Source organism: Lethenteron reissneri, chromosome 57 (genome assembly GCF_015708825.2).
Source record: "Lethenteron reissneri isolate LAM-NWPU_2019-01 chromosome 57, ASM1570882v1, whole genome shotgun sequence".
In the NCBI taxonomy this organism is placed as follows: Eukaryota; Metazoa; Chordata; class Hyperoartia; order Petromyzontiformes; family Petromyzontidae; genus Lethenteron; species Lethenteron reissneri.
This window is the reverse complement of record NC_083835.1, coordinates 622065-643977: the sequence shown is the minus strand read 5'-3', so window position 1 is coordinate 643977 and position 21913 is coordinate 622065. Positions and strand designations below refer to the sequence as shown.

General features: G+C 56.2%; 1 protein-coding gene across 1 annotated transcript in view; it reads right to left on the bottom strand.

The window, feature by feature from the left end:
• Positions 1 to 645, bottom strand: part of LOC133357255 (neuroligin-3-like) — a 238432-nt gene extending 237787 nt beyond the window's left edge. The window contains 1 exon segment of the mRNA XM_061575106.1: positions 504 to 645. The gene's annotated coding sequence lies outside the window, so the exon portion shown is untranslated.
• Between the last annotated feature and the right edge of the window lie 21268 nt (positions 646 to 21913).

Here is a 21913-nt window from a genome sequence, read left to right as displayed (position 1 = left end):
TTGACAGGGGAGAAATGACGGGAGCGAGAGGAGAGGGAGAGAGAGAGAGAGGGGACAGGAGAGGGCAGACGGGACGGGATGGGCATCAGTGAGATGGATGAGTCGCATGGGCGATGCAGCTGATCCGCGTCCCTGGCACGGAGCGGGTCTCCCGCCCGCGACGCCACTTCGAGCGGCTGAGCGGCAGCCTCACCCGCGGGATGGATGCTCAGGCACAAGCGAACACACACAAAGATAAAGCCCCCGTATAGCCTCCACGGGCTGTTGAGGCGAGTGCTGATAGCGAGCACCGATACAGACACACACATACAAAGACATGGGTCCCCCGTATAGCTTAAATAGGATGTTGGGGCAAGTGCTCCTAGCAAGCATTTCTGCACAAAGACACATACGGTCACACAAAGACACAAGTCCCCAGTATAACCCACATAGGCGGTTGGGGCAAGTGCTGTTAGCGAGCACCGACAAAGACGCGCATGCACACGATCACAAAGCGCACGCACCGCTATCGCCACCATCACTCGCATCGCTGGCGCTGATGCAGATGGTCCCCTGATGATGCCGTTGGCAAATCGAAGAGCGGGTTGCTTGCGAGCGGCGAGCGAGAGAAAGTGGAGCGATGCAATCCCCGTGCCTCCTGTGAGCGCGCCGCGCAGGCGGTGAGTGCGGGGAGAGAGAGCGCGAGGGGAGAGGAGGAGGAGGGGGGGTGAGGAGGAGGGGCTGGAGGATGAAAAGGCACGCAGCCTTTGCTGCCGGGAAGCTTCTCCGCCACACGAGGACGCTGTTGGAGGTGGCAGCGCCCCGCGCTCACGCAGCAGCCTGCCACGTGGAGTCGCGTCTCGCCCCGATTGTGAGACGCTCCGGGAAGTGAGACGCGCCACCTCCCCTTGTCCCCGGGGACAGGAAAGTGACACAAATCTGTAACCTTGACGGGATGTTGAGGTAAGGGCTGTTAGCGATCACCTATTGAGGCCGGTACTCAAAGCGGGTTGTGTGTGGCCAGAACGACGCCCGGCCGCCTTTGTCTCACCCCCAGTGCTGATGTGTACACACCGCACCAGATAGTCGTTTAAGGCTGAGTCGACCTAGGGGAGTCCCAGCACGGGTTATAATATCGCCGCTGTTATTTGGTCGTGAGCGTTAATCGAACTCGGGAACGCCGAGTTTGAAGGGAGTGCGTTAACCACTGCGCCACCGCTCCCACGCACGAAGCTGATCACACGCACAGCTTACCGATTTATAAGACGCAGCCTCGCCTTTTGATTTACAAGACGGGGTCGGTGTGGTGGAGGCAGGGCCGCGTTAGGATTGCGTAGGCCCCTGGGCTACACGTACTGTGAGACCCCCAGTGATATTTTCAAAAGGAAAACAAAGTTGAAGAAAAATAAAATTTTATTTTTACAAGGCTAACAACAAATAAAATTCAGCATTCACAAATTAAATAACTTTTCACTTCATCTCTGGAGAAGCTCCAGCTGGTGGAGGCCCCTGGGCTGCAGCCCCTGAAGCTCCGTGCCTGAATCCGACCCTGGGTGGAGGTGGAGGTGCGTCTTATAATCCGGAATATACGACCCCGTTACGTCAATTCCACTGCTAGATGAGGCTTAATTGACCATACTTCACCGCGCTGGTCAGTGCGGGCTTGGTGAAAGTGTGGCGGTATAGAGTGCAGCGGGACAACATTGAGTTTCGCTGCGCTGCCCTCTGCTGCGCTCGGCGTAGCCTATAGCACCTGTGTTTGGTGCACGGCGGTCACCCATCCAAGGGGTTCCCCCCATAGCAAGCCCCTGGGGGTCTGCACCCCAAGGGCCCCCCCCCGCCCCCATAGCGAGCCCCTGGGGGTCTGCACCCCAAGGGGGTCCCCCCTTGATTATCTTCTGAGATCGGACGATATCGGGCGAGACTCCGTGTGATCTGGTCTCGGGCAGAGTCTTCTCAAGACTCTTTCAGAAGGTTCCTGCCACATTTGCGATATTTGGCCGAATTCCGTAAATGTGCGATGTTGGCTTCGTGGTGATCATCGAGCCTTGAGTGGGCACAGCCAGAACGCGGCAGCGGCGGTGGCGGTGGTGGTGGCTGTGCGCGTGGCTGCCTGTGACCCAGCGCTGTGGAGGCAGCAGCAGCAGCGAGGGTTGGTGGGTCACACACGGATGATGTGAAACTCCTTTCCCGTGAGCACCAAAACGCCCTCAACCGCGACTCTCCGGAGCTCCCTCCAGTGGTCGGCCCCTTCCGCCAGCAGCGGCGTGAGCAGGATATTGCAGGGCCGCGCCTTTACCTTTACCATAGAAAACCAAATGAGGAATTATTGTGAAAAAATTAAGCTACTCTAAAATGACAGCACACCATCGATTACGTTTGTTTACATTTAAATGCGTTTAGAACGCAGCAGATGAACACAAGCAAGTGATGGTTTCATATGACGAAGCTATTTCTGAATTTTGCAGTCGTATGGGTCGGAGAGATTTCTCCACGCGTACAAATATTGCACCGCCGTCTTTGTTTCTTATCTGCGTCTTCTTCACGTCACCTGCGAGGCGACGGCACCAGGCGGTGGTGGTGGTGCAGCAGTGGCGGGCGAGCGGGCAGGTCAGGGAAGAGGGGACGCTGCCCATGGGGGGTCAGCGATCATCACGGAGCGCCAGGCCCGACCAACAGACCGGAAGGCGGCCTCGACGAGCCGCAAAGATCCAACCGAGGAGACGGAGCAACGAAGTCAGCTCGCGTTGTGCGGATTGTTAGCGCGCAAAACCGTGAGAGATTGAGACGGCTTAGGGAGGCCGTCACCCAGCAGTGGATAGATCATGGCTGCCGATGATAATCGTGATGATGATGATGACATATTTGTACTCGTTGTGATTTGGATAGAATGAATCTATTTTAGGAATTTATTTCATTAAAATATAAATGTATTGTTTTTTTCACATCATTACATTGGTTTTCCAAACTGTGTTTAACCTGAATGCCAATTAAAGTGAGTTGGAAATCTTATGAGCCTCAGTATACCGCACGTTATAAGAATGTCTCCACCACACATTAATTTATCTGGCAGAGCACGTGGTACAATATCTCACGATGTAGGTCATCCCTAGCCCCCCCCCCCTCACCGCCCCCTCCCCGCCCCCCACGGAAGAGGCCCCATTGTCAGCAGGTAGCGGCTCGGCACGATCGCGCTCCGATTTAATTGCCGCACCACAACCCCTTGGCGGGCAAGGCCACGCGAGGCCGTCAGCAGCCACGCAGTCGCGACCGCTCCTCAGTCGAGCGGCTGCAGATGTCATCGGGTCGACTCCCAAAACTGGGCCACAGGCTTGCAAGGGTCTCGCCAGTCACATCCACTTCGGGTGCCATACGGGGGGACGGGGGGGGGGGGGTGGGGAGATATGGGGAGGGGAGGGATTGGGAGGGGATGGGAGGGGAGGGGTGGGGGGGGGAGGGGTGGGGAGGGGAGGGGAAACATGGGGAGGGGAGGGATTGGGAGGGGATGGGAGGGGAAGCGAGGGGGGAGGATGGGAGGGGAGGGGATGGGATGGGATGGGAGGGGAGGCGAGGGGAGGGGGGGGAAGAGAGGGGATGGGAGGTGATGGGATGGAAGCGGAGGGGATGGGAGGGGAGGCGATGGGGGGGTGGGAGGGGATGAGAGGGAGGGGAGGGGACGGGAGGGGAGGGGAGGCCCCGTTGCTGAGACCTCGCTCGCTCCGAGTCCCGTGTGGAGCGACGCGACCTTCGCCCGCCGGGCGAGGCGACGTCCACGGCCTGCGCGGAGCCGCCACTCTCACCCCGCGACTCCTCTCGTGGGCTCGCCGTGGCTCCAGCCGCACGCACGACGGGCGGAGATGGCTCCTCCAGGAGCCGTGCCTCCATCGATCCTCCCTCGATATTGTCCCGACAGATGCTACAAGGCGCCTGGCTCGTAGTGGGGATTTATCGGCGTAAGGTACTACCACGAGAGTACTATTAGATTACGCGTATCTGTACTAATCCCGTTTTATCGTACCCTATGTTCCTATAATGCCTCGTATGAACAGGTTTATATACAGGGTACGTCAAAAGAATATTAACACTTATATGGGACTATAATTTTTTTATGGAAAAAGAACGGATAATACACTGCAACGTGATGACAAATGTGATGTTAGTAGCTTCAACAAGTCAAAGAGTCTCTCCCACGTGTTCGCCACGTTGTCAACGCGCGCCTCGAATCTTCTCCAGGTGGTCTCCACCTGGAGAAGAGGCAGCGCATCTCTCGTGTTTTTGTTGCAAATTCTCAGAAGTGTGCACATTTTTTAAGCACCCTTATATACAACAACAAATGAGGACAACATAAGGCGAAGTAATGATATCAATTTAACTTGTAATACTGTGCCACTGCAGAAGTGTTCGCTCGCTCGCGGAGAGAGAGAGAGGGGGGGAGACGAGAGGAGCCACAGACGAAGAACGGGAAGGCAGCAACAGCGGCGATGCGGTGAGGAAGCGGCGCTACAAACAATTGCCCAAGTTCTGCGATCCTCTAAATATGAAGGTGTCATCCGCCGATTAATGAGCAGTTACATGACGGATGTGGCGCGCTCAATTCATTCCCGTGTCGGTCTTTCCGACGTTTCCGGCTGACATTAAAGCACCTGTCACGTGAAGTTTGCTTTGCTCGTGCGGTATTTTATCTTGAGCCAAACTTTGCAGCTTTATTTTCCGAGCTGTTCTCTCGTCTGCTAACCTACGTGTGCGTGGTGTCACGAGCTGGGCCGCGGTGGCTGCTCTTCGCGTGGCTGGCTGTGCTCCAGTGTTCTTCACTAATGTTCTAGAAGGGGGGCCACTTTCCCCGATACGACATCATCAGTGTGAGGGCCGCCACACCTTTTGAAACCTTCGGGGTTTGACAGCAGCATGACGATGGCCCCCACTAAAGGCCGCCAGGGGCCGCAGCATCCCCCAATAACACGCGCGCGTGGGCAAGAGGTCACTGGAATGGATATCAGAGGTGGCTCTGTGATATCCTCTTCCGTGGACCCTTCTCTGACACGAATATTTCCACCGAGCTCTGGCGAGAGTTCCGAAACGGGCACTTCAACTGACGATACGACGTTTTTAAAATATAAACACATTTTTTTGGAGACCATAAATTCGCTGGAAGCGATATATTTGGGAGATGTAGGCGTGGAGAAGGCATTGGGGGGTAGGGGATGGGGGGGGGGGTCGAAACGCATTTAATTTGTCTCGCCTCACCGCCCCGTCCGTAACGCGGTTAAACACCGCGACCGCGGCGCCGTAGCGGAGCCGTCGCCACCGCGCTGAGCGATGGCCACCGCCCACGTGGCTCATCCACAATCTCCGGGCGAAGCCAAGGCCGCTTACAAGCCGAGAGATGCAGCCTTGGGCGAGATTGAGCGGCGGTGCTCAGGAAGGTAACAACAACAACAACAACGACAACAACAACAACAACAACGACGGTGGGTGAGGTAGACACCGGTGTGCAGGAGACTCAATCATTGCTTCCGTTCGAGTTGAGACGATTCGACGAACGTTCGTTGGTCGACGATGACACGCGAGTCGGAAATGGAGCCATTGGCGATGAATCTTCACGAGCCCAGTGTTCCTCACTCGTTTACAGAGGGGGGGCCACTTTCTCCAATGAGACATCATCAGTGTGAGGGCCGCCACACATTGTAAACCATTGGGGGTTTGCCAGCAGCACGATGATGATTGGGGTGTTTTCACTTCGTGTATTTTGTTGGGGGCCGCACGTCAGGGACTGAAGGCCCCTCGGGGCCGCCAGTGGGCCGTGGGGCTTGCAGTGAGGAACACCGCCGTGGAGCAAGAGCCGACAAGGGTGCAGAGAAGTGTGCAGAGACGCATTCCGGGCATCACATTCAGAGACGGGATGCGGAACACGTGGGTTAGACGTAACAATGGTGTGAACTTGTAACGCAGTGCCGCCACCGCAGAGAGAGAGAGAGAAAGAGGACGACTCCGAGAGAGAGGACGACTCAGGGAGAGAGAGAGAGAGGACGACTCAGTGAGAGAGAGAGAGGACGACTCAGAGAGAGAGAGGACGACTCAGAGAGAGAGAACGACTCAGAGAGAAGACGACTCAGAGAGAGAGGACGACTCAGAGAGAGAGGACGACTTAGAGAGAGAGAGGACGACTCACAGAAAGGGGACGACTCAGAGGCGGCAGGAGGAATCAGAGACGAGGAGCGGGAAGGGCATCAGCAGCATCATCATCAGCAGCATCATCAGCAGCAGCATCAGCAGCATCATCAGCAGCATCAGTAGCAGCAGCATCAGCATCATCATCAGCAGCATGATCAGCAGCATCAGCATCACCATCATCAACAGCATCATCAGCAGCAGCATCATCAGCAGCAGCATTATCAGCAGCATCAGCATCATCATCACCATCATCAGCATCACCATCATCAGCAGCATCATCATCAGCAGCATCATCATCAGCAGCAGCAGCCAGGCGGTGGTGAGGAGCTAACGCCTAACCCCAGCAGCGGCCTTTGAGGCGCAGCCTCGTGGTGGGGTGGCGGGCGAGGGGAGCGGTTTGCGATGGCGAGACCAGCGGGGCTCGTTCCGTGCAGTGTGCTGTGCCTCTACGTCGCAGGACGCGTGTCGGGATGCCTGCCCCCTTGATTCGTACACCCGCGGCCTATGCCGTCTAAATGTCACCCTCGGCAGACGCGGCTCCGAGGCGCCTTGGGGACGTCTCCGTATAATCTATCACAGCGGCAGAGCCGCGTCTGACACACGCGGCTCCCTCGTCACGTCGCGGCGCGTTTCCAATGGCAAGCAAATGGCATCGTTGCGATGCGATCCTCAATACGAGACGACACTCGGCGTGGATTTACGGAGCGACTGAACGCGCTGAACGTTTCCCAAGACGCCAGATAATTGGCGGGGCACGAGAGTGCTCGTCAGACGCAACTGCGTTGTGTGCAGAGATGGGGACACGTGGCGTTTGTTATCGTTGATTTGTTTTAAGTGCCTCGACTGATAGGCAAATTACGTGCAGATTTAGAAGAAAAACAAAATCCATCATCTAGAAAAAAACAAGAAACTCTGACTTTAAATAAAACACTTAAACATAATAACGATTTCTCCAGTCAGCCAGCTCAGCAGAATTAACAAGTAAAACAAACCTCAAAACTTTCCTCAATAACACTGTGGTGTTCAAATACAAACTCTCCATATAACACGTCACGTTTCGTGAAATGTCCCTCATTCATGCTTCAAGCGCTACGAAGGGTCACTGCCAGAACCGGCACCTATTATATACGTACGTGAACGCCACCGTGTTTTACCCATGAACGAGTTGAGTTGTTCGCTTGTAGGTGCCGCCTGACGTGGCAGACACGTTCAGTGGCTCCTATTTCTCTCTGCGTGGCCAATGGCATCGAGCGATGCGATCGGCACTTGGAATAGGGGCGGTTATCGAATAGTCCACACTCGTTTTGGCCGTGTTCATACATCTGCATTGCTAAAAGTTGTTGCTGCCTGAAGCCGTATTGATTTCTGCTCTGTCCCAGGCACTAAACATTTATAGCTGGTACAAATAAAGTGTTAAAAAAAGACTTTCGAACTTAAATTGGCCCCGCGAGAGCCCGCTGGCAAAACTCTGAATGCCGAGTTTCCAGAATTAGCCCGCATTGGATGTAGAGGGGAAACCTCTGACCTGTCAAGCCACCAGTGTTGGGTTATCAGCCGTCTGCATCGGTTTTTATGTTGCGATTCGTTGATCTAGTCGATTAACCGGATGAAAAATAATTATCGATTACTTTATTCGATGGCATCACCAAACCCCGTCCGTGACCTCCCGTCCAGCGGCACACGTGGGAAGAGAGGTCAGACTTTTTTTGCAACTATTCTCCTGTAATCCGATTAGTCGAGTAATAAACCGATAATTAATCGGTAGAATAATCAATTAGTTACGCAACCGATATCCCAGACAGAATGCTTGTTTTAGTCAGAATATAAATGTCCTATCTTCCCTGGTACCACAGGGTAGAGATGAGTTGTATGACACATGGCGTGCATATGTGTTCATTCCTGTGTGTGTGCATGCCTACGATCCATCCTGTGTTTAACCAGATTGGATTACAGTGTGAGGAGCTTATAGGTCCAAGAAAGATCTGGACAAAGTCCTATCAGTGAGCTCCTCCGGCAAGCGAGGCTGCGTTTGGCTGGGTCATGTATCCCGCATGCCCAGCCACCGCATGCCCAAGCAGCTTCTATTTGGCCGGATTGAAGGGACTAAACGGGCGAGGCACCAGCTAGAGAAGAGATGGACTGATGTGGCACAGAAGGACGTGGAACTGATTGGACATTTCGATGACCGGTACCATCGGTGTCAAGATAGGCCTCAGTGGAGGTGCCTCTTGAAAAATGCTACTGGGCAGTTGTAGGCAGTCGCGCTCCAACAACAACGGAATGCAGAGGAGAAATGCTCACAGCAACGAGCTGAGCGCCGGGCAGACAAAATTCAGCATCTGCCAGCCATCTCAGTCAGCCCGTGGCATCGGGGTCTGTCCCGTGACCTCCTGCCAGCCGCGAGTCTTTGACACTTCACGTGGCCCCAAGGTGCACATAGCCTGGCACAACTTAGCGCTGAATGGCGGCTGTTGTTACACATGCTGAGCGGGTGACACTCCATACAATGCTCAAGCCGCCTCTGGCTGAGATGCACATGCCCCACCCTTTTGTACACTGCCTTGAAATTAATCCGACTTGTGCTGTGAATTTTAACATAAAAAATAAGCAATCTCCACGACACATCAGGGAGAATTATTTTGGCCAAGACGAATTAAAGTTTCGTGTGCCAAAAGTTTACTTCTGTGTAAAGTTTATCGCTTTACATACACAGAGGGCATTTCTGAAAATTACATTTTAGGTCACCCTGTCTATGACCCAGAAAATGAAGTACATTTGTAGGTAAAAAATATATATATTAGGCTCACCGCTAACTTTGTACTGATGTGTCGAGACTTTATATATATTATAGTGACCACGTATGAGACCCCCATCAATTATGTAAAATAAAAAAAAGTTTCAAGGTTTCAATTTGGACACAAGGATGCAACAAAACTCGGAGCGAGAAAACTCTTGTGACCCTGGGGTCATTAGAAAGGTGGTCACGGTGTGCAGCCAGCGATGAACATCTGACGATCTGGAGCTTCCATTGATCTCGAGTCATCGCTTTCCCTCCCACGCGTCCGTACAGGACTCGTCACGCGAAGGGATGACGGCCCATGGGATGAGACTGGCAACGGAATGGCAGCCAAAGGAGGGAGGCGCGGCCGAGAAGTGGAGTGATTCAGAATGAGTTCATGTTGGGGTTAGATCGTAGGGGCATGACGCCATAATTTCACTACCACCCAACGGAGCCAACCAAGGCGAGAGATGCACTCTTGTTAATGCCTGACGGTGCTTCTCGAGGCCTTCACGCAGCAGTAAATAGATCATGGCTAAAGAAGATAAAAACTCGATGCATTCGGGCAATTACCCTTCTGTCATAGCACATCGAGAGGCCAGAAGACGGAGTGGATGATACGAGTTGGAGACGGAACTTGTTAACACCATGGGCCTGATGAGAATGACATTCGTGAAACATGTTTACTCATGAACAGTTTTTTAAATGGGCATATGAATAGTCACCTATTCGTAACTCCTGAATAACGGACAACCCCTTCAATAATCACAAAGTATTCCTGCTAAATAACAAACCCAGCTATACCAAACGCAACATTTATTAAACGTTGCCGACGCATTGCATTGTGGGGAGATTGGTTCTTGTGAGCACGTGGTACGGTGCACTTGGATCCGCGGGTGTCTGCACAGTCCGTGGCTGCTGAGCAACGTGAATTTGAAGATGGCGATGATGGCAAGAGCGCGTGGTGATCGTAATTGAACAACTTCGCTATATTTGCCCATTTAAATTTTCGGTCTACACAGTTAGAAGTGTAATTTGACAATGTCATGAAATAAAAAAGCCATCTCTTCATATTGTGCTGCGCAATTCGGATAATTAAGTCGTCTAATTATGGGAGTTATGCGTATAACTGGAATTACCGTTCTTTCCACGTATAGTGTATACATACTGCACACACAAGTGTTAATGACTTAGATTGTTCATTAAGAAGGCAGCAGCAGCTCTTGTGACACGTGTAACCACGACTGGTGTAAGGAACTAACAGCTGTATGTCCTCTCTGTGCCTGCTGCGTTGGGACGCGAGTGCTAATTTACACGACCAATATCTTGATTCATAATTAGCTTATTTTTTTTTGGGGGGGGGAGGGGTAGATCATCCTGGTGTAATTAGAATGCCAAACACTCAACCATAACCCTCCATCCTCTCTTCAGTCGGCCTCTACACCACCACACTTCCACGTTAGAAGTTTGCCCAAGCTTCAAACCGATCCGCCAATCCCATTTAACCGGTTGCCGAACCAATACATTGTTATAAGGCCGCGCATATTACACACAAAGTGCTTGCCACAAGTGAACCACAATACCTCGCTGATCTCGTCAAGGAGCATAATCCATCATCACGCGAACTCCCCCAGTCATCCTCGCAGCGGCAGCAGCGGCAGCAGCGGCAGCAGCGGCAGCAGCGGCAGCAGCGGCAGCAGCGGCAGCAGCGGCAGCAGCGGCAGCAGCGGCAGCAGCGGCAGCAGCGGCAGCAGCGGCAGCAGCGGCAGCAGCGGCAGCAGCGGCAGCAGCGGCAGCAGCAACTTTATTGTCTACGACGGTCCCTGCATCACGTGGCGCTTTCAGATGCGCGTCTGCTGCCTTCTGGAACGATCTTCCTTCCGACATCAGGAACCACTGGAGCGATGCTCTGATAAATCATCATCTAGATTGAGGAAGTCATTTCTTAGAACTGCTTTTTGTGTTTAGTTTGCCGTCCTTCCCCGCGCCTCAGATTAGCACGGTTGGCTAGGTAGGGTGCGAAAGAAGTTCAACATACACACGTGCCTTACGAATGTAAACGGGTTATGGTATGAAACAATCAGTAAATGTATTAGAGAGTACAGTACATGTTTAGTCAAGTGTTGATTGCAAGTCAAATCTTGAATGCTTAATTACGGTGACTTCCAAATGTATTGTCAATACGTTTGCGAACCCGCAATGACCAGCGTGGTGAAGTATGGTCAAACGACCTCCCGAGGACCCACAACGGGCAGTTGCGCATCACGTGTTTCGCTGCACGTGGGTGACGTGTTTTGAATATCCTCATGCAGTCTTCACGTGCATCTTAATTGTCTTCGGTGACTATAATCATCAAGCAACGTATGACCGAATCAACCTGCAGAATGCACCTAATCCTGTCAGACGTAGGAATCTCAGCACGGCTGAGCTTGGGTAGTGCTTGGATGGGCGATCGTCGTGCGCCACAAGTTGCCGTTGCTGCTGTGGGGCACAATCCTTTATTGTACCGTACTTCTGTGCTCCCACATATACGCTCCCCGCCTGCAGCCAACCTGCACTGACCAGTGTGGTGAAGTATGGTCAAATAACCGGGCCAACCTCATCCACTAATTTCACGTAAAAAAACAAAACCAACAAAACGAAACAATCGGACAAGTCACGTCCGAATTGTCGTCACACAGAACGTCCCGACAATCAGAACTCGTCCGGACAGAGCCGAACAGACACTGCCAGTCGAGTGCAGTGATTGTTCTCAGGATCGCGCGCTCCCGTGGAAAGCAATTCCTGAACTTCACACGCGGCCTCGACGGCTGCCGCTCTCGGCACGCGGCGCGGAGTCCGCTAATGAGGTCAGCGCGCTGTCTCTCGATCCGGCGGACACGGCGGGAGACGCGGCGACCGTCCACGACAACGAGCGACACGTGAATGTCCCCGTGCCGATGTCGACGGCGCGATGAAGAAGGGGGCCGATCGCTTCTCCCTAGGCGGCAAGAGGCGTACAAATTAAAATCTCCCCGAGTAATGACGCCCGTGCTATTCACGAGTGCGTTCCACGCTCTTTGACTTTTGTCAAAATTAAATTAGAGATTTCATCCCAGACGCTGAGCCTAACTGCTACGTGATGATTTTTAAAACCCCGCTATCAATCGCGATGTGCGGCAGCGGACGCGGTTCCGCCGGTAATTGATTCCCATTGTCAGGACACGAAATGCCAGTGTGGGCGGGGGAACGGTGGCGCAGTGGTTAACACCGCTGCGATATGAGCCGTGCGAATTAAGTTCGATTCCCAGCCGCGACAAACACAAGTGGCGAGCGATTTCACAATCAGTCCTGCGCCCCCCGCTTCGCCAACTCGCACTGACCAGCGTGGTGAAGTATGGTCAAACATGACTGACATGGCATCAAGAGGCTTCATCCAGCAATGGATGGACAATGGGCCTCAAAGTATTATTATTATTTAAATGCCAATACTCGTGTATATTTAATTTAGACTTTAGACTTCCTGCAGACTCGATGCCCGATTCACAACCACGACGGAGGAGGCATCACCCCTGCGCTACTCCTGACTCCGCCATCAGCCGGCTCACCCCGTCGACGTAAAGTCGCCGCTGTTGCTCCGCACCAACATCAGCCGTGCGAAGAAGACGATGACTCCGTTTTCTCCGAGCGCTCAGATTTCGCGGATTTAACTTTTGAATTGCGTAAAGGTGCCGAACCTTAAGCTTGAAAATCAGCACCACAGGAAGCGACGTGCAATGCGGTAACAGGATAAAGGCGCAGCCCTGCACTGGCTTTCTCGCGTCACTGCCGGCGGAGGCGCCTCCACCCCAAGGAGCTCCATCGAGCGCCTCTCGACCGGCGGGTGGCCTCGAAGCTCAGAGAGGCTTTCCTTGGGTACAATTACGCAGAGCACCAGCGGTGTACTACTTACAAGAAGCGGGGCTCATGGATGCGGGCACTATCCCTGCATATCGTCGTCTTAAAAAGCAGAGACGTAATTATTAGAGTGGCGCGATCCATTGCTCTGCGCTCGTGCGCCGTCGCTAATGCAGTCCCTGAACTTTTCCCTCAAATTGAAGGCAACTTAATTAGACGCACGGGAGACCAAAAAACCCGATGTCAAATGATACAGGCAAAGCAATCATTCTCAAAACCGAACCTTCTCCTGTCCCGAAGATAGCCGGGCGGATTCCTAATCATGATAATTGCTTGCTGCCGGTGAAAAGAGTAAAAGCGCAGCCTTGCAATGTCTTGCTCATGCCACTGCTGGCGGAAGGACCTCCACTAGAGGCTGGTCACGATTGTCTTGCCAACGACGGCCATCATCGACCAAGACCTCGACAAGGTTCCTCGCCGCCGACTCAAGTCGCGACCTCCTTCTGGGATCGCGCTGCTGCAGTTGCAGCAGCTGCAGCAGCTGCAGCAGCAGCAGCACCAGCTGCAGCAGCGCGATCCCAGAAGGAGGAGCTGCTGCAGCTGCAGCTGCTGCTGCTGCTGCGGGCACCTTTCTAGAACCTCACTCACATCCAGAAGAACGCTGGCGAACAGAAGTGGAACAACGCGGCCGTCCTCCTCCCTCCTCCTCAAATACTCTGCTGATGGGACTATCCACCGCAGGGTGACATCAACAGCAGGCCGATGCGCACAGCTCCTCCACGAATGGAACATCAAAGACAATCCACAGTGCGACCGTGGCCATGCAACCCAAACTGTGGACCGCGCAGTAAACCCGCAGGAGTCTGCGCTCATTCAATGGAGGAGGAGGAACAGCAACACGACAGGAACTCTGTCTCTCTGCTGAAGCTCCCTCGTGGCTAACAGACCTCGCGTTTGGCATCTAGCTCCTGAACACTGCCACATTGCAAGAAGAAGGTAACAGTTCACTATCGTAAGTCCAGCGTCACGTCACATTGCCACCTGGCTAGGTCTATTTGAACTACTTTTCTCCGCTGATGAGGCGTCTTGAGAGAGATGCGAGTGCCCACACTTTACCCACCGTGGGCGACCTGCTGATCGAGTAACCGTGGTGGACCCATGTCGACTTCTGGGTGGGGACAGTCGGCGTCAAATGTCCACTGCCAGCACGCACGGCGCTCCGGCACGCTCGGCCCATCCCACCTCCCGGTGTTGATGTATGCATGTTGAACTTCTTTCGCACCCTACGTAGCCAACCGTGGCTAATCGGAGGTGCGTTCAGCCTTGCTTCTGTGGCCACGGCCCGAACCCTCTCGCTCACTGGGCCACTGCAGCGACCCCCGCCGCGCTACAGGAGGAACGCGCGTCCCATGGTCACACAAACTCATCTCCCGCTGTGCGCTGCCAAGTCGTGCAATGTTGTGGTGGTGGTGGTTGTTGTTATTCCCGCTCTGCCCCCACCCAGAGTCGGCCGCACTCCACCCCCCGGGGCGATCTCTCGCCTGAGAGCCCCCGAGAAGACGCGCCGACCGCCCGCTCAACCCACAGAGGCATTTTTCGATTTAAAGCTTTCATGACTGCAGGGATTCATCTTCTTGGTTCAGTAAAGTCACGTAGAAGGGAAATAATAAAGTAATACAAATAAAACATAATAAAATACAATTCTCACGACGTTTCGGCCACAACGCAAGCAGCCGTCCTCAGGTGAAGAACAGGTCTGTCGGAAAGACAGCGTCTGAATTTTATGATGCTTTATTTTTATTATTTTATTATTTCCCTTCTACGTGACTTTACCGAAAGAACCAAGAAGATGAACCACAGAGGCATGTTTAGCTCTGACATTCCGATCCCGGACGATGCTGCTGCCCTCCGCAATCATCCGTCACCATCATCATCATCATCATCGGCCACGATTAGTCCACTGCTGGATGAAGGCCCACCCAAAGCTGTTATCATCTGTGGCGGCCTCACGATGAGTAATCGTATACCATCGTTGGGTCCCCTCCCGGATGCGTTGCATTGCTCAGCCGCCACTCCGCTATTCTGATTGGTCGTCGACCCTGTGAGCCCCAACGCGCCCTGTACAAGCCCCGCTCAGCTTCACATTTTGGACGGAGTTTCACCTTCACGTTACTACTGCGTATGTATGTAGAACTCTGTCTCACCATACGTAGCCAACCGTGCTAATCGGAGGTGCGTTTCTCTGATCCGCGCGTTCCTCTCTCTATCTGTCAGTCTAATTCCCAGCATGCATCTCCGTGGTGCTGCTTTGCGCAATTGTAATGATCAGTTCCCTTCCACGTTTGTCGCTCTTGATGACTGCGGTGTTCCTGAGCCGCCCAGTCCCTTGAGCTCGGTCAACTCTCCCCTCCCCCACAGGCCGCACTCCCACCCCCCACCCCGTGCCACCCCCACCCCGTGTCACCCCCACCCCACCCCGTGCCACCCCCACCCCGTGTCACCCCCACCCCACCCCGTGCCACCCCCACCCCGTGCCACCCCCCACCCCACCCCGTGCCACCCCCACCCCGTGTCACCACCCACCCCACCCCGTGCCACCTCCACCCCGTGCCACCCCCCACCCCGTGTCACCCCCCACCCCACCCCGTGCCACCCCCCACCCCACCCCGTGCCACCCCCACCCCGTGCCACCTCCACCCCGTGTCACCCCCACCCCACCCCGTGCCACCCCCACCCCGTGCCAACCCCCACCCCGTGCCACCCCCCACCCCGTGCCACCCCACCCCACCCCGTGCCACCCCCACCCCGTGTCACCCCCCACCCCACCCCGTGCCACCCCCACCCCGTGCCACCCCACCCACCCCACCCCGTGCAACCCCCACCCCGTGTCACCCCCACCCCACCCCGTGCCACCCCCCACCCCGTGCCACCCCCCACCCCGTGTCACCACCCCACCCCGTGCCACCCCCCACCCCACCCCGTGCCACCCCCACCCCGTGCCACCCCCACCCCGTGCCACCCCCACCCGTGCCACCCCCACCCCACCCCGTACCACCCCCACCCGTGTCACCCCCACCCCACCCCGTGCCACCCCCCACCCCACCCCGTGCCACCCCACCCCGTGCCACCCCACCCCCGTGCCACCTCCACCCCGTGTCACCCCCACCCCACCCCGTGCCACCCCCACCCCGTGCCACCCCACCCCGTGCCACCCCCACCCCGTGTCACCCCCCACCCACCCCGTGCCACCCCACCCCGTGTCACCCCCACCCCACCCCGTGCCACCCCCACCCCGTGCCACCCCCCACCCCACCCCGTGCCACCCCCACCCCCGTGTCCACCCCCACCCCCACCCCGTGCCACCTCCACCCCGTGCCCACCCCCCACCCCCGGGTCACCCCCCACCCCACCCCGTGCCACCCCCCACCCCACCCCGTGCCACCCCCCACCCCGTGCCACCTCACCCCGTGTCAGCTCCACCCCAACCCCGTGCCACCCCACCCGTGCCACCCCCACCCCGTGCCACCCCCACCCGTGCCACCCCCACCACCCCGTGCCACCACCCCGTGTCACCCCCACCCCACCCCGTGCCACCCCCACCCCGTGCCACCCCCACCCCACCCGTGCCACCCCACCCGTGTCACCCCACCCCACCCCGTGCCCCCCCACCCGTGCCACCCCCACCCCGTGTCACCCCCACCCCACCCCGTGCCACCCCCCACCCCCGTGCCACCCCCACCCGTGCCCCCCACCCCGTGCCACCCCCACCCCGTGCCACCCCCACCCCACCCCGTACCACCCCCCCCGTGTCACCCCCACCCCACCCCGTGCCACCCCCACCCCACCCCGTGCCACCCCCACCCCGTGCCACCCCCACCCCGTGCCACCTCCACCCCGTGTCCCCACCCCACCCCGTGCCACCCCACCCCGTGCCACCCCCACCCCGTGCCACCCCCACCCCGTGTCACCCCCACCACCCCGTGCCACCCCCACCCCGTGTCACCCCCACCCCACCCCCGTGCCACCCCCACCCCGTGCCACCCCCCACCCCACCCCGTGCCACCCCCACCCCGTGTCACCCCCACCCCACCCCGTGCCACCCCCACCCCGTGCCACCCCCCCCACCGTGTCACCCCCACCCCACCCCCGTGCCACCCCCCACCCCACCCCCGTGCCACCCCCACCCGTGCCACCTCCACCCCGTGTCACCCCCACCCCCACCCCGTGCCACCCCCACCCCGTGCCACCCCCACCCCGTGCCACCCCCACCCCGTGCCACCCCCACCCCACCCCGTGCCACCCCCACCCCGTGTCACCCCCACCCCACCCCGTGCCACCTCCACCCCGTGCCACCCCCACCCCACCCCGTGCCACCCTCCACCCCGTGTCACCCCCACCCCACCCCGTGCCACCCCCACCCCGTGCCACCCCCCACCCCACCCCGTGCCACCCCCACCCCGTGTCACCCCCACCCCACCCCGTGCCACCTCCACCCCGTGTCACCCCCACCCCACCCCGTGCCACCCCACCCCGTGCCACCCCCCACCCCGTGTCACCCCCCACCCACCCCGTGCCACCCCCCACCCCACCCCGTGCCACCCCCACCCCGTGCCACCCCCACCCCGTGCCACCCCCACCCCGTGCCACCCCACCCCACCCGTACCACCCCCACCCCGTGTCACCCCCACCCCACCCCGTGCCACCCCCACCCCACCCCGTGCCACCCCCACCCCGTGCCACCCCCACCCCGTGCCACCTCCACCCCGTGTCACCCCCACCACACCCCGTGCCACCCCCACCCCGTGCCACCCCCCACCCCACCCCGTGCCACCCCCACCCCGTGCCACCCCCACCCCGTGCCACCCCCCACCCCGTGTCACCCCCCACCCCACCCCGTGCCACCCCCCACCCCACCCCGTGCCACCCCCACCCCACCCCGTGCCACCCCCACCCCGTGCCACCCCCACCCCACCCGTGCCACCCCCACCCCGTGCCACCCCCCACCCCACCTCGTGCCACCCCCACCCCGTGCCACCCCCACCCCACCCCGTGCCACCCCCACCCCACCCCGTGCCACCCCCACCCCACCCCGTTGGGATGAAGCACTCCAGGAGGCCACGTGATGCGTCTCGTAGGTTTCTCGTGCGGGGAGCGGCCATGTGAAGTGGGCGCATCGCCTGCCTATTCATTGTCTTAAACCAACGGGCAGTGTATGGCCGGCGAGGCACGACGCGTTGCTCTTGATACAAATCTAAATGAAATAGGAGCGAAGCGAGGCAAGGGAGAGGAGGTGGCGGTAACGATGGATTCGGCGTCTTTAACAAACTAAACCGGGGGAAGCAGTGGAGGGCTGAGAGAAGTAAACAGCTGTTGGGAGGCATGGCCGATCGTGAAATAGGTGCTGCTCTCAAGGAGGATAACGAACGGTGCGGCCTGATGAAGAAATGGGGCCAGAGAAGCCACACGCGCCAAAGGCCGCGGTAATCACAAAGCAATCACTTCCCAAGGTTCCAGAATAATAGTAAAGAAATACAAATATAAATAAATATATAGCGAACACAATCTCTGCCTGCGGTATTTTAATTGCAGCAGCGTTAATTTACCGTGGAACCGAACGCCGCCGTTGTCGGTTCGCTATTTAATCATGACGCGGCGCGAGGATGTGCGGGGATGTAACAAACTAAAATAGTGTCGGAAGCAGAGAGATTTGAGCAATGAACACACGGCACGGTGTTAGCCGGGGGCTCGCCGCCCGCTCGTGTCGGCGTCCGTGGTAAGCGGCGTGTGGACTTCACGTCTTTGTCCCGGGGGGAGCTCAGCTGGAAACCACGCTCCGCTTCATGTGTCATTCAGCCCATCATTCCGGGGGGGTCGGAAAAACGACTACCACGTTCAGGAGAAGTCGCCAGTGGTTGTCGTTATGGAGAAAGTGTCCGCCGCCATAGGAATGTGGAACTTCCACCACTGGCTCTGCAGGTGGTGGAGAATGGCTTGACGAGCCCGTGTGAGCGACGCTGCATTGGTGGAGCAGAGCTACATCCAGCAGTGAATCAACACGACAAACGGATTAATTGTATCGTAATCACGCAGATTTGAAATAATATGAACTGGAAATGTCTGGATATGTTTTCAAACATTAAAATTGCCCGCGTGAAATTGTATTTTTACAGGATTGACTGGTAAAGAATCAATGTTTATCACGTTACATGAAACAGATAAGCAACAGGAACAATAAAAGCCTTGGCTCACTGCTCCTCAGCAAGAAATCACTCTGACTTTTAGGCTTTCGTGTGTCATGGGCACATTGTCCGCGCCTCCCTGGAGCGCTGGAAATTAAACTCGCTCCACCAATCAATGAATGGAGCCTTTGCTGCAGTGAGATTTGAATTGAGAGGCAGCCGGGTAGCTCAGAGGTCAAACGCTGAGCCAGGCACCACTGAGGCCCTGGGTTCGGATCCATGTTTCGGCCACTACCTGTGATTAAAACGGGGTTTCAAGTGTCGTCAGTTGATGGCATCAGCCCCGTGACGAATGACCACTCCAACAAAAAACACCGACAATTCAATTTGGTTCTGCACTTAATGTGTCTAAACTCCAGCTCTAGAATTTAAAAAATATATATATATCGGTTTTGACCATCAGGCGATAAACATTTGTTCTCTGTGACATCATTGGTGGGAAAGTGCTGCCCTCTACTGTGCCGAACGGAGGTCATTTTACGGGGGTTGAGAGGTAGCTCTGTGACATCCGCTTCCGTGGGCCGTTCTCTAACACGAACGGTTGCACTCCCGCGTGAGAGTACCGATTGGAGTATTTGTTTCGTGGTGCCGATTGCTTACTCGGGATGGAAACTTCTTTTACGCTCATAACTCGGAACGTGGAGTGGCTAAGGGCAGCCTTCACGCGGGCCCACCGCTGCTCGGTGAGAAACCACGACCGTTGCCATCATCGACCCGGCCACCGAACATCAAAACAACAATTCAATCCACCATGACGAGACCCCCATCTCCAGGGCCAAGCAACACGCTTGCAGATACGGGGACTGGGACCAGGATTCTCCAACTCAATAGCGAGGGACGTTCCCAGGCCGAGTGCGAGCATCTTACTGGAGCGTGACGTTTGAAGACGCACGGCACCCGACGCGCTCACGCCTCCCACAAAATGCGTGCGCGTCTCAAACAACCCACGGGCCTAGCCGCTGCCGTGTCCTTGGCTACAAAGTCACGACGAGAGCCACCACGCCACGGGCGTGTGTCTAAGGAGGTTAAAGGGACCCACCAGCGCAAACCAGCCTGGGATTGGAACATGTCGTCTGTTAACCTGAACACTTTAGGCGGAATTGCCGTAGTTCAATACATTTTTTCGTGACCGAACATTATTGTTACTCCGTTTACTTACGAATGTTGTCCTCGTTGGCCTTGTGGAATGAATGACAGATTCGTTGCAAGTAATTGTAATGGGATTTGAGGAAATAAAATATCTCGACGTTTCGGCCAACGTGTCTTCTTCAGGACAAAAGAAAGGGTCTCACTGGCTCGTAAACCTCAACTGCTCCTGCAGAAGGGTGGTGGCCCAAACCGTCGACAGCTCCATTTCCTCTCGGCGGCACAAAAAGACTGGGTAATGGTCTCTGGACGAATCCGTATCTCGGATGTGCGGTTTTATCCCCCCTGGGGACCCGACTACGAAGGCTGATTTAATGGCTGCTGATGGCAGCGTTTGTAATCTTCTGAGTTGCGGTATTAACGCAAAACAAGGCGCTTGGTTCTGATCGAAGACACCGCTTAGATTCGCTTTCAAAGCGACGGTGAAACATTGCGAGCGCTACGAGCACAAACAAACTAACAAAGATCGCCATTCCACTGTCACCGCCTGCACATTTCACCTTTGCTAACGGTCGCGCAGATTAAATAAATGGTGTGCACTTACACGAATATTAAAGCCTCATTAAGGCCCACTTCACGGGGTTATTCGCGGTTTTCTTAACGGCCCCTCTGAGTTATGCGCGTGACCTTTGAACACGTCTATCACGCGCGATTCACCGTTTACTAAAATAATAAATACGGAGCCCACCGATGCGCCGGTGTTGACAAGGGCCGTGTTTTCTGCTGCCACGATGTGTACCGTGCACCGACAGCCAAGTGTGTACGAGTTACACATTATCCGCTGGCCGTCGTTGTAACACGAGCGTACATTGGCTACATTGTGTTTAGTATGGCAATGCGAACTTATTAGAAAACTGGATAGTCACATTCCATAGTTCATGCAATATTTGTTGACACGTGTTTTGTGTACTCCTTTGAAAGTCTCATTTGTGTGTTTATTTACCTTCCCCTCCCCCCGTGCCCCTTTCCCTCCACAAGATCATTCCAGGTGTGCTGCCAGCGGCTTGGCATGGGACGAGGACGCCTCCATCAAGGAAGCTTTCGCAGCGAGCAGCGCGTCACCCTGCGTGAGACGGAACGGCCGCAGAAGTAGAAGTGACGGAGCTACGTCTCACCTCGCGAGGGTGACAACCTCGTGCACGTCGTGGCCCTGCAACTGAGTGTCCGTCACACGTCAATTCATCCGAAATCATTTAGTTGCCCGAGCTAAAGTTTATATAACTTAATTGAAAACTCCTCATTAATGTGATGGGGTGGGTTTTTGTGTACGTGTGTGTAGTCATTTGTAACCGAGCAGAACCCGGTCTGGTTACAGGCGGCGACTGCAACCATGATTCGAATCCCGGATCTCAGCGGTGGCGGCTCAGCGCGTATGCCTCACGAGCCACACAGATAACCTCACGTGGCATAACCCTCCTAATAATACAAATAATAATAGTAATACCAAGAAGAGACGGAACGACGCAAGACCTGGTTCGCGGACTCCTCGGCACGTGGCTGTGCGCGGAGTGTATTGATTGTTGACGGTGGCATGTCGACAACAGGTCGGCAGGTACTAACCCCATTACTAGAACAGGCCACCTGCGACACGCACACAGGGTCGCACCACTTCACAGAACAGGCCACCTGCGACACGCACGCTGCAGCGCATTGAGACAATGCGGTGCGACACAGGGTCGCACCACTTCACATGTGGCCTGGGCCATTCACACTGCACCTAGCG